The 12,874-nt window shown below is 26.1% G+C and overlaps 1 protein-coding gene across 1 annotated transcript in view; it reads right to left on the bottom strand.

Moving 5' to 3' along the window:
* Positions 1 to 10,282, bottom strand: part of Pvr (PDGF- and VEGF-receptor related) — a 156,383-nt gene extending 146,101 nt beyond the window's left edge. The window contains exon 1 of the mRNA XM_065501862.1: positions 10,025 to 10,282. The gene's annotated coding sequence lies outside the window, so the exon portion shown is untranslated. The remainder of the gene's footprint in view (positions 1 to 10,024) is intronic.
* Positions 10,283 to 12,874: the final 2,592 nt, after the last annotated feature.

Raw genomic sequence — 12,874 nt, 5'->3', positions numbered from 1 at the left:
TATGTTTGTTATAAAAAAAATTCCAAATTTTAAAGGACAGCCAAATATATTGAATTGTTTGTTATTTTTTCTGCTTTAATATCCGTTTGATTTAAATGGATTTTAGTTTTTGGGGGCCAATCTTTATAATCTGTAGCAAATGTTTATTGTTGTAAACAAAATATTAATAGTGAATTTTGCAGCCAAACTAAATAAATAAAAAATAATTCATAAAAATTGTTTATAAACAGAAGGTATTTAAGAAAAAACCAATAGGAAATTTCAATAACCCGATGACATTTAAATATAAATCCATATAAACAACCTAATGACTTCGTGTTTGACTTGCTCATATATTTGGTCAATTAACAGCAGGGACATAGTTGGAGAACTCTTGCAAGTAGGAGCTCACTAATGTCATTGCTTTGATATCAATGAAATAACTAATTACATGTAACGACTATTATAATTCATTCTTTTAAGTTTTAAGAACTTATGGAAGGCGTTATCTGTGAAAAATATTTATCTGGTGAATTACTATCAGCCCAATCATGAATAATAAATCCGCGGGAGTTTCCTTTTTGCATTTATAACATTGAATTTGAATAGGAAAAATGGGAAAAGGGAAAAACACTACTGTAACCTTTCGGATTTGTATATTGTCCAATATATGGCAAAGTTTAAGACGACGGGAAAAAACGGAAATGGCTCCATCTAGTTGCCCTAAAACAGATTTCTTATGCCTAAAATTTGTTAAACTAAATGATAACTATATTGATTATTCGTAAAGCACATTACAATTATTTATATGTACATTTGAATCCTTATGAAAATGAATAATAAATAAGTACTTATTAGACTACTTCTTAGTAATACAAACGGAGCAATGGAAAAAATGTTAGTATTACCAAGTTTTTCCTGCGTTAGATTTTTTCTTGAATTGTATTCTTTTAGCTTTTCATTATAAAATCAAAAATTGTTCTTTAATATTTAAAAAAAGTCAACCATTGTATAAATTAAAGGCATGATTTTGAATTAGTTTTAAAAATCCCAGTTTATTAATGGGGTAATAGGCATAAGTTATCACAGAGGATAAAAAAGCTACTCAATTGTAATACGTAACAAGGACATGTATGTTCTTTTTAGTAGTAGAGAGAGAAGTCATTGTCACCAAAGTGTCTCTAAGTAATCTATAGTGTTGTCACTTTAAATGTTTATTTTGTACTGTACAGTTTACACATAATTGTTAAGAGTTTTTCATATAAACATTTTAAAAATCTTTTCCGATTGAGTTCTTACATCAAGTTCTAAAGTCTTTTGGGTATAAATATAAAAAAACTGACTGCAAAACTTAGCAATTATAATCTGTATATAGAAAAAATATCAAAATCAATGAATATCATTGAATCAATTAAAGTTATGATTATGATTTTGCAACGATATATTTTAATTAAGATTTTTATATGAAAATAACCGGTTAGCTGCTGTTTATGTTTTCTCACAAATATGCAATTGAATCAATTAATATTTAAATATAAATAGAATGATTTAAATCAGCTCTATTCAAGAAAACGTGAGACAATTAATGATTAACTCTTGAATTAAGTTTCCAAAAAAATAAATATTAAACATTAACAAAGACATGTTTAAACATATTTGATCAGAATTTAAAATATTGTTTTAATTCCACATTAAAATTTTTGAAAATATAATGAAATTGAGAACAGGAATAACCTTGAATATACCCTTCACCATGAGTTTGTTATTCAATTTTTCCATATGTATGTTGAAATCAACTTTTCGTAGCTGCCAAATAACTTATATACATCATTGATACAGCAATATATACGCTACACGCAGAGAAAAAATATAGTTGGGCATGGTTACTGTAACCATTTCAATATTGTTACAAGTTTTTTAACTATATTATAGTCACAGTAACCATTTACATGATTGTGGTAACCATAATATGGTTAACTTACGATTCACATGATTGTCTCAACCATATATATGGTTACAGTAAACATATATATGTTTGTGACAACCATTTATATGATGAAGGACTTATCATATTATGGTGCTCTCGGCTTAAGGCTTATCATAATCTGAGAACAACATATTATGATAAAATTATTCATCATAAATATGGTTGCCACAAACATATATATGTTTACTGTAACCATATATATGGTTGAGACAATCATTTGAATCGTAAGTTAACCATATTATGGTTACCACAATCATGTAAATGGTTACTGTGACTATAATATAGTTAAAAAACTTGTAACACTATATAAATGGTTACAGTAACCATGCCCAATTATATTTTTTCTCTGCGTGTATAGTTGCGGTTCTGCTGCTATTTAAAATCGAGAAACTCGGTCCACAAATGGCTGAGATATAAGGAAAAAACCAGGACAACCTCGATGTTTGGCCTATTTTTTATCTTTATCTGGATTTTATCTATCAAGCCATTAATATAGACAATATGGATATCTAATGATAGATATTTCAAAGACCTTTCAAACGACGTATATAACGCCTTAGTAAGTCGGACCTACAATAGATCAAAATTGAGAAAAATATTTTTTAATCCGAAATTTTTTTACCAAAAAAATTTTTTTGTTATAAAATTGTTTTTTCACTTATAAATTAAAGAAAAATAATTTTAAATAAAAATTTTGGATAGAAATTTTTTAAAATAAAAAATTTTCAGCTAAAAAATTAAAAAAAAAACAAGTAAGAGTGCTATATTCGGCTGTGCCGAATCTTATATACCCTTCACCAAATTATACTTCAAAATTTGAAATATTTTTAGGTAAACAAAATTTAATTTTTTTTCCAGTTGTTTTTTTAATTTTTTGGAAAAAACAATTTTTCTATTGTTTTTTTAATTTTTTTTTTTAAATTTAAAAATGTTTTTTTCAAATTTTAAAATTTTTTTTTTCGTTTTTTCAATTTTTTTTTTGTTTAAAAAAAAATTCGGGTTCAAAATTTTTTTCCCGATTTTGACCCATTGTAGGTCCAACTTACTATGGTCTTATATACGTCGTTGCAAATGTCTTTGAAATATCTATCATTAGATATCCATATTGTCTATATTAATGTCTTAGTAATCCAGATATAGGTAAAAAAAATAGGTCAAAAATCGAGGTTGTCTTGGTTTTTTCCTCATATCTCAGCTATTTGTGGACCGATTTTGCTGATTTTAAATAGCAAAATTCTCGAAAGCATGTCTGACAGAATTATTGAAGATTTGGATCCCGAAGATATCTGGGGTCTTCAGAAAACTGATTTCAACAGACAGACAGACAGACGGACAGACAGACAGACAGACAGACAGACAGACAGACAGACAGACAGACAGACAGACAGACAGACAGACAGACAGACAGACAGACAGACAGACAGACGGACATGGCTTAATCGACTCCGCTATCTATAAGGATCCAGAATATATATACTTTATAGGGTCGGAAATGAAAAATGTAGAAATTACAAACGGAATGACAAACTTATATATACCCTTCTCACGAAGGTGAAGGGTATAACAAGTAAGAAAGTATGGTCGGTCGCCCGACCATATAATACCCTACACTAAGTAAAAGAGCAAAAACATTTTTCTTTTAAAATTTCAATAATTTATATTTTTGAGTGATTTTCGGAAGTGGGCCTAACTAACATGGGAGTTATGACCAATTATGGACCGATCACCATGTAATTATGTCGTGTGATTTATGTCTATATTAAAGTTAGCTATGTTGAATTTTGTGTGTATACCAACATTTTTAAGCGATTTATGCACGTTAAAGTGATTTTCGGAAGTGGGCCTTATATGGGAGCTATGACCAATTATGGACCGATCACCATGAAATTAGTACGTGTGATTTATGTCTATATGAATGTTAAATATGTTGAATTTTGTGTGTATACTAACATTTTTAAGAGATTTATGCACGTTAAAGTGATTTTCGGAAGTGGGTCTATATGGGAGCTATGACTAATTATGGACCGATCGTAACAAAATTTGGTGACATGAATTTTGTATATACAAAACTTATTTGGAGCGGAATTTGTGTAGAAACATATATAAATTAAACATTTATGACCGATAAAGTCCAATTTCGGAAGGACATTTGTATGGGGGCTAGGTGAAATAATGGACCGATTTCTGCCAGTTTCAATAGGCTTGGTCCTTGGTCCGAAAAAATAATATGTACCAAATTTGATCGAAATATCTTCAAAATTGCGACCTGTACTCTGCGCACAAGGTTTACATGGACAGCCAGCCAGCCAGCCAGGCGACCAGACGGACTGACGGACATCGTTTAATCGACTCAGAAAGTGATTCTAAGTCGATCGGTATACTTTAAGGTGGGTATAAAAATTTTGTTCACCAAAAAATATTTTCAAACTTTATCTTACATAAATTTCATTCACAAATATAAATACCACATTAAAGTGTTAAGTAAACCAACATTTTGCTATTATTAAGAAATTTATTATTAAAACAAATTTGTACCCAGTTAAAAAGCAATTTAAAAATCTAGTAACAGGAGACAAACTGGAAACAAAAACATTAGTTCTGCATCCTAATGTTTCCTAAAAAAAATACAAAATATTTTAACAAATAAAACCAAAACTTTTCATTAAGTATTCCCCACAGAAGAGTGTCATAAAGAACACTACAAAAAAAAAAAAACAACAAATTAAATTTCAACAAGTTGTTTTCAACCAACAAGAAATATGAATAAGTTGCACAAATATTTTTAATACCAAAAAAAATAATAAATTAAGAAAAACGTAACAAAAAAAAAATTAAGAAAAATATTCATTAAACAAAAATTATAGATAAATTTTAAAGCAAATTATTTGTAAAAATTTAAACATGAACACAAAAATTTTGTATTTAAGTGCTAAACAAATGAAAAAATATTAAACATGTAGAGAAATGAGATGAAATGATGATCTCATCTCAAAATAACAACAAACAAATATTGAATGAATGTGTAATCGATTTGATTACTGAGCCATAGAATAACAGCAACAACAACCACAACAGCTTCACCATAATTAAATTGAAACGAAGGTGACAATTGGAAAAAAAAGTACAAAATAATAAAAAATTTTCAAACCTAATAAGGTTAACAACATGTGTAGCAGTTTAATAAATAAAATAAAACTTAAAAATACATATTAACTTTTATAAAATAAACAAAACAAAACAAAATACAATTTACTTACGTGATCAGCAACAATTTTAAATGACGATCCATGCAGTTGATTATTTTAGCACCGCAGAAGAAAGAGTTGAAAAGCCGCATCGAAAAATAAATTCGAAAATCGAACAAACACGCACTTAAAAATACACTAAAATTTTCTGACTCAATTTATGGGAGTTTTTAACGTAAGAAAGAAGTACAACAAAAACAACAACAACAAGAGGACAAGAAGATACAAGATATCAACAACAAGACACAAAACAACCGCATTTTTTTTGAACACAATATTGATGACGTTTTCTCTTGATGAAGTCAAAAACAGTTGGGAGCATAAAAATGGATAGATAGCGAGTGATAAGTTAAAAAAGGGAATTTTGTGGGCCAGTTTTTCCAATTTCCTAAAAATCTTTTTTTGGGGTTTTATTCATCTTTAATCGCATAAAACTCGAATTATTAAATGTTTTGAAAACTCTTGTCCTAAATTCTGCAAATATTTCAACAAATTTTCTATTTGTCCCAAATTTTGACAATATAAATATTTGTCCCAATTCGAAATTGGTTTTTCCAAATTCTAATAAGTTTTATACCAAAATTATTAAAATATTTTTCGCGAAAATCCTCAGTTTTTTTAAAAATCTTGTCAAGAATTCTGAAAATTTGTATCAAAATAATATTCTATCTTAATTATGATAAATTTCCTAAAAGGTGTCCCAAAATTCTGAAAATTTTAGTCCCAAATTCTGCTTGTTTTTATCTAAAATTTAAAATATTTGATTTCTTTCAGATTATGAATAGTTTTGTCCCAAAATTTGAGAAATATTTGTCCTGAAATACAGTAAATTATTAAAACTTCTCTTTAAATTCTGAATTAAAAATCTGAAAAAATTGGAAAATATTAGTTCCAAATTCTTAAAATGTTTGCCCTATTTTGCACAAATTCTGATAACAAAATATATTATCCAAAAATTCTTAATATGTTTTTCGAAATTATAAATAGCTTATCCCAAATTTCTTCAGAAATTCTGTAAGTTTATTAAATTTTTTCTGAGAATTTATATAAATTGTTCCATTTATAAAATGCTGAAAATATTTGTCCCAGTTTTCTCTTAACTTATATCTAAAATTTGTCCCAAATTTTGAAAATAAAAAAATTCTGCTAAAATTAATAATTTTTTTTTTTTCGAAATTATGAATAGTTTTATCCCAAAAGTCTTTAAATATTTGTCCATAAATTCTATAAATTTGTTAAACATTTTCTAAAAAATTTAAAAAAATTATCACATGTTGATTTAATTAATTTGTATCTAAATGTTGTCCCAAAATTCAGAATTGTTCATATTTTGAATTTGTACTAAAATTCTGAAAATATTTATCTCAAAATTCTGTACATTATTATATGTTACAGATTTTTGTCACAAAAAATAACTTTTTCCAAAATTTGAATCTCAAAATTTTGAATTCCGAAAAATTAAAAATTTTTGTTCCCAAGATTCTAAAAATATTTTTCACAAAGTTTAAAAAAAAGTTACTTCCAAATTCTGAAAATATTTGACAGATTACAGATTGTCACTATAACTTAACTGTTTGCTTCAAAACTCAGATGTTTTTCAAATTCTGAATATTTTTTCCAAATTCTGGAAGTATTTATTGTAACTAAATTCTAAAAAGATTTACAGATTTAAAAAAATCTAGACCCAAAATTCTAGAAATTTCTAGCGGAGTTCAGTTTTAAAATATTAAATGTTTGGACTGAAAATATTTTTCCCAAAGTTTTACTATAGTCCCAAATTCTGAAAATATTTGATCCAAATGCTGTTAAATTATTCAATGTTTGGTCCCAAATTCTGAAAATTTTACCAAATTCTAATATTTTTTTCAAAATTACAAATAATTTTCTTTTAAAATTATAATTCTGAATAATTTATTAAAAAATAAATTCTGAATATTTTTGTCCCAAAATTTGTTCCTAAATTCTAAAAAAGATTTACAGACTTTTGACTAACAAAAAACGAACCAAAAATCTGAGTTTCAATTTTAAAATATAAAATTTTTGGGTCCAAAGTAATGAAAATATTTGTTTATTAATTTTATTAATGTTAGTGCCAAATTTGAAAAATATGTGGGCAAAATGCTGTTAATTTTTATCTAAAAATAGATTTTTCCAATAGTTTTGTCCCAACATTTTAGAAAATTCTGCTATAATTAAAATTGACTGATTTTTTCAACAAAAAAGATCTTGTCCCAAAGTTCTAACAATTTTTAGTCTCAGAATTCTGAAATGGTTGTTTTTAAAATATTAAAATGTAGATCCAAAAGTACTGAAAATATTAATGATCGTCACAAATTCTAAAAATGTTTGACCCAAATCCTGTAAATTAAAATTACACAATGTTTTGTCCCAAAATTCTGACAATTTTTCCAAATTCAAAAATTAATTTTAAAATTTCAAATATTTGTTTTAAATTAATTTTTACCAAAACTTTTTATATTTTAAAGATTTTTAGTTTCGAAATATTTTCCATAAACAGAAACTACATCCAAAATTATTATATTATTTGTATCTCTAAACTGTGCAATATTTAAGTTATTGATTTAAATTCTTTCAAATATTAGTTTTGAAATTTCTCTACATAATTGAGATGTGAAATATAACGATTTATGTCCCAAAATTGTCCCTTAGTTTATAAAATTCGTTGTCTTAAAATGCTAAAATTTTTATTGGAATCCAAAATTTTTAAGATTTTTGTCACAAAAATTTAATTTTTAAAAAATTCGAAAAATTGTTTAAAAAAATACCAAATATTTTTGTCCCAAAAATTTAATTTTTAAAAAATTCGAAAAATTTTTAAAAAAAATTCCAAATATTTTTGTTTGAAAAAATTTTTTTCTCAAAATTCTAAAAATATTTTGTTACAAAATTCTAAATTTTTTCTAGAAATTCCACAATTTACTAACATTTTTATAAGTCTAAAAGTTTTTGTCCCAAAATTTTTATCCTAAATTCTAAAAATAAATATATATTGAAAATCTATGAAATCTAGAAAGAATATTGTTTTACTTTGTACAAGTTATTATGTGTCCCAAAATGGGACAAACCTTATTGAAATGAAAATCTTTTAAAAATTTCAGGAATTATTAAAAAAATATATTATTTAGGGACATAAGAGATGTCAGGGGAACTTTTCATAAATTTGGTTAAATGCCAGCATAACGTGTAAAGCACTATGTAAATTGTACAGAAAATTGTAAGACATGTAAATACTATTGAGAATCTATTGATTTTTGCCTGCTGACATATGATAAAAATTCTAAACTATTGATTAGATCTATAAAAATGTCACAAATATTTACATAAATATTTTCGATATTCTTTTCGATATCAACTAGAAAATCGTTAAATAGTTGGAACTAACAAATGTTAACAAGCATGAGACTAACATTAAATCATTTGCTTAACCATTGTATATAATTTAAGATTTATTTTGTAAATCTCATTGACAATTTCGTTGCTACTTTTTTACCCCCAACTGTTATCAAAAAAATGATTAAAATCTTTAATTAGTTACCAAAAATTTTACATTTACTTCTGGTTTTAAATTGGTGTCTTGAATTAGTCTGGTTGTTTGATGAAATCTTGTAGTTTTATCCCATAAAATGTATCTATTATATCTCCCAATTTAATATGAACTCGTATTAAACTAATAAAATTTCCAGAAATCTCTTGTGGTTTGATGAATAATATTTTGCTTATTTATTTCTTGGATTTCGTTAATATCAATATACCCGTATTTGTTTTTTATTTTAACAAGTATCTTATAGATACTTTCTGTTATTGTATTTTGTTTTATCCCAGTAAGCACCAAAGCCCCAAAAATTCAAGCACTTGAACATTTTGTTGGAATTTGACTTGAATGCAAATGTAATTATACTTTAGACATGAAAAATATTTGAAAATTTATTTTTCAAACAAAAAACATATGGCTTGAATTTATGTTTCCTTTTTACTGGAGAATGCTATTGAAATAAAGTGTAATACAACTGTAATTCAATTGCTTGACTACAATTCAAGGCTTGAATTATACTTGCTTTCAACTTGAATTCCAGTAAAAATGCTTATTGGGATATTATAAAAACAAATAAAAATACTAAATAATTATTATTGAACAAAAATATTGAATAACACAAGATGAATCATGCAACTCAATACTAATTTTCTGGGCTTGAAACAACAGCAACAGCGGCAACAATAACAACAACAACGACTGCGACGATCAGTAGAAAATACTTTGTTAAAATAACGTCATCAACGCCAATACCGCCAGGTATGAGTTTGATTTTGTTGTTTAGACAAAAACAACAATAGCAACCTCAATCACAACAACACTTTTTTTATTATAAAACTTATCATATCAAAAAAGTATTAACAATTTTTTATTTTTTACTTAACAGTTTGTTATTGAAAATATTTAGATATTTTATTACGTATATTAGATTATTTTTTGTTGTATTTTCTTGTTAATTGATAACAATTTAAACTTTTTAAAACCACCTGTTAAAAATGGTTTATATATATTAAACTTTTTTTAAAACTTTTGCTTAATTTTATTTAATTCTTGCTCTTTCATTATTTTTTTTATAAGAACAAAGGCTTGACCTCTTTTTTGAAATTTTATTTCAAAAACATAAAATATAAACTTCAACGTCAATGACCATCAACAAAAAAACATTTTTTTTATTTCTCTTTAAGCCACTATAAAAAAAACTTCACTTCACGTTTCGTTTTACATTCTTTTATTTCGCCTTCTTAGCGGGTTTTAATTTACCTTTTGTTTGGACGTATTTTTTTCACTTTTTGTATTATTTTGGTTTTTAATTTCGAAATTCTTTTTTTTTAAAACCCTGTTTTCGTATTTGAAATTGAATTTCTTTTGTTGTTCGTTTTTTTTTCTACACTAAACACTTTGATTTTATTTGGTAGTTAGATTTGTTTTATAATTTTACCGCGCTCGTTTGTATCTTTTACCAAAATAAAATTAATAAAATTCATTAACAAATTGCGTTTGTGTTCTTATCGTCACGACTTCTTGTGCTCAACTGCTGTTTGGGCGGACGTACTGTTAGCGCTCTGGCCTGCAGTTGGATGTCGAACGGTTTAACAGTGTATGTAGCAGTTTAGAAAAATATCTTATGGATTGCTGTTAATTTCTAACAGTAAAATGTTATGGAACTGTTAACATAAATAAATACTGTTAGCGGAAATATGTTTAACACTACTCGTTGGTCTTGCTAATTTATAATACAAGGTTTGTGTGTCTGCTTAATTGTAGTATTCAAAACACTATTGTGAATTAATTGAGAATTTTACCTACTAGCTTAGCCACCAACCAATTATACAGATTAGCAGGGTACTTAATTTTCCAATCAACATTTGTGTTACTTTTTTGGAACTACATATGTATTAATTTGACCTGTGAAACAGAAATTTAAAGACATTGGCCCATAATCATAGTCAAAAATAAAGTACATTTTAAGAGAATTAAACTCGACTTTACTTAAGAGTGGACTTTAGGTCTATCATAGACAAGTTAAAGTATACTTCTGACGCTGAAGTCGACTCTAAATATAAAACTAGCTGAAGTTGTTTTTAACTCGTTTAACAACAGCATCAGCTGTTCTTCGCCGAGTAAAAAAGTTCGTCACAAAGTAAAAAATGTTTAAGTTACAAGATATTGGTAAAGATTTTGCAATTATTTAACAGTCATCAATAAAATTAGTACCAAAATATCGTAATTATGATATTAATCTAATCTTTTCCATTTTTCCACAACAAACAACTTTCTTTCTTTAAATGTCCCGGTTACTTTTATTGTTTACTTTTTTTGGATTTTTTTTTTAATTTTGTATGTCAGCTGTTCTGCGTTGCCACTTGTCTGTTTTTTGTTGTATATTGTATGAAAACATTTTCTACATTTGCGGTGGCACCCAGTTAAAGTCGGTTCAATTTAAAACATACTTTAATTTTGACTATGGTTGCAAATTAATAAAAAGCTGGTTTTTATTTTAAAATTGTTTTTAAAAAGAACCGACTTTAGTGTTTGACTATGATTATGGGCCATTGATAACTTTTCTATAGAAAATTAAAATTCGATAAACTGAAATTTTTTTTTAGAAAATTAATGGTTCATTTAAAATTGAAAGATATCGATATATTTTCTAAGGAAAATTCAAGTTATCGATATATTTTCTAAGGATAATTCAAGTTATCGATAACTTTTCTATAGCAAAGTAAAGCTATCGATAACTTTTCTATAGCAAAGTAAAGCTATCGATAACTTTTCTATAGCAAAGTAAAGCTATCGATAACTTTTCTATAGCAAAGTAAAGCTATCGATAACTTTTCTATAGCAAAGTAAAGCTATCGATAACTTTTCTATAGCAAAGTAAAGCTATCGATAACTTTTCTATAGCAAAGTAAAGCTATCGATAACTTTTCTATAGCAAAGTAAAGCTATCGATAACTTTTCTATAGCAAAGTAAAGCTATCGATAACTTTTCTATAGCAAAGTAAAGCTATCGATAACTTTTCTATAGCAAAGTAAAGCTATCGATAACTTTTCTATAGAAAAGTAAAGCTATCGATAACTTTTCTATAGAAAAGTAAAGCTATCGATAACTTATCTATAGAAAAGTAAAGCTATCGATAACTTTTCTATAGAAAAGTAAAGCTATCGATAACTTTTCTATAAAAAAATAAAGCTATCGATAACTTTTCTATAGAAAAGTAAAGCTATCGATAACTTTTCTATAGAAAAGTAAAGCTATCGATAACTTTTCTATAGAAAAGTAAAGCTATCGATAACTTTTCTATAGAAAAGTAAAGCTATCGATAACTTTTCTATAGAAAAGTAAAGCTATCGATAACTTTTCTATAGAAAAGTAAAGCTATCGATAACTTTTCTATAGAAAAGTAAAGCTATCGATAACTTTTCTATAGAAAAGTAAAGCTATCGATAACTTTTCTATAGAAAAGTAAAGCTATCGATAACTTTTCTATAGAAAAGTAAAGCTATCGATAACTTTTCTATAGAAAAGTAAAGTTATCGATAACTTTTCTATAGAAAAGTAAAGTTATCGATAACTTTTCTATAGAAAAGTAAAGTTATCGATAACTTTTCTATAGAAAAGTAAAGTTATCGATAACTTTTCTATAGAAAAGTAAAGTTATCGATAACTTTTCTATAGAAAAGTAAAGTTATCGATAACTTTTCTATAGAAAAGTAAAGTTATCGATAACTTTTCTATAGAAAAGTAAAGTTATCGATAACTTTTCTATGGAAAAGTAAAGTTATCGATAACTTTTCTATGGAAAAGTAAAGTTATCGATAACTTTTCTATGGAAAATTAAAGTTATCGATAACTTTTCTATGGAAAAGTAAAGTTATCGATAACTTTTCTATGAAAAAGTAAAGTTTTCGATAACTTTTCTATGGAAAAGTAAAGTTATCGATAACTTTTCTATGGAAAAGTAAAGTTATCGATAACTTTTCTATGGAAAAGTAAAGTTATCGATAACTTTTCTATAGCAAAGTAAAGTTATCGATAACTTTTCTATGGAAAAGTAAAGTTATCGATAACTTTTCTATAGCAAAGTAAAGTTATCGATAACTTTTCTA

This window comes from Calliphora vicina, chromosome 2 (genome assembly GCF_958450345.1).
Source record: "Calliphora vicina chromosome 2, idCalVici1.1, whole genome shotgun sequence".
Taxonomy (NCBI): Eukaryota; Metazoa; Arthropoda; class Insecta; order Diptera; family Calliphoridae; genus Calliphora; species Calliphora vicina.
Note: the sequence above shows the minus strand (reverse complement) of the source record. Positions and strands in the feature narration are given on the sequence as shown.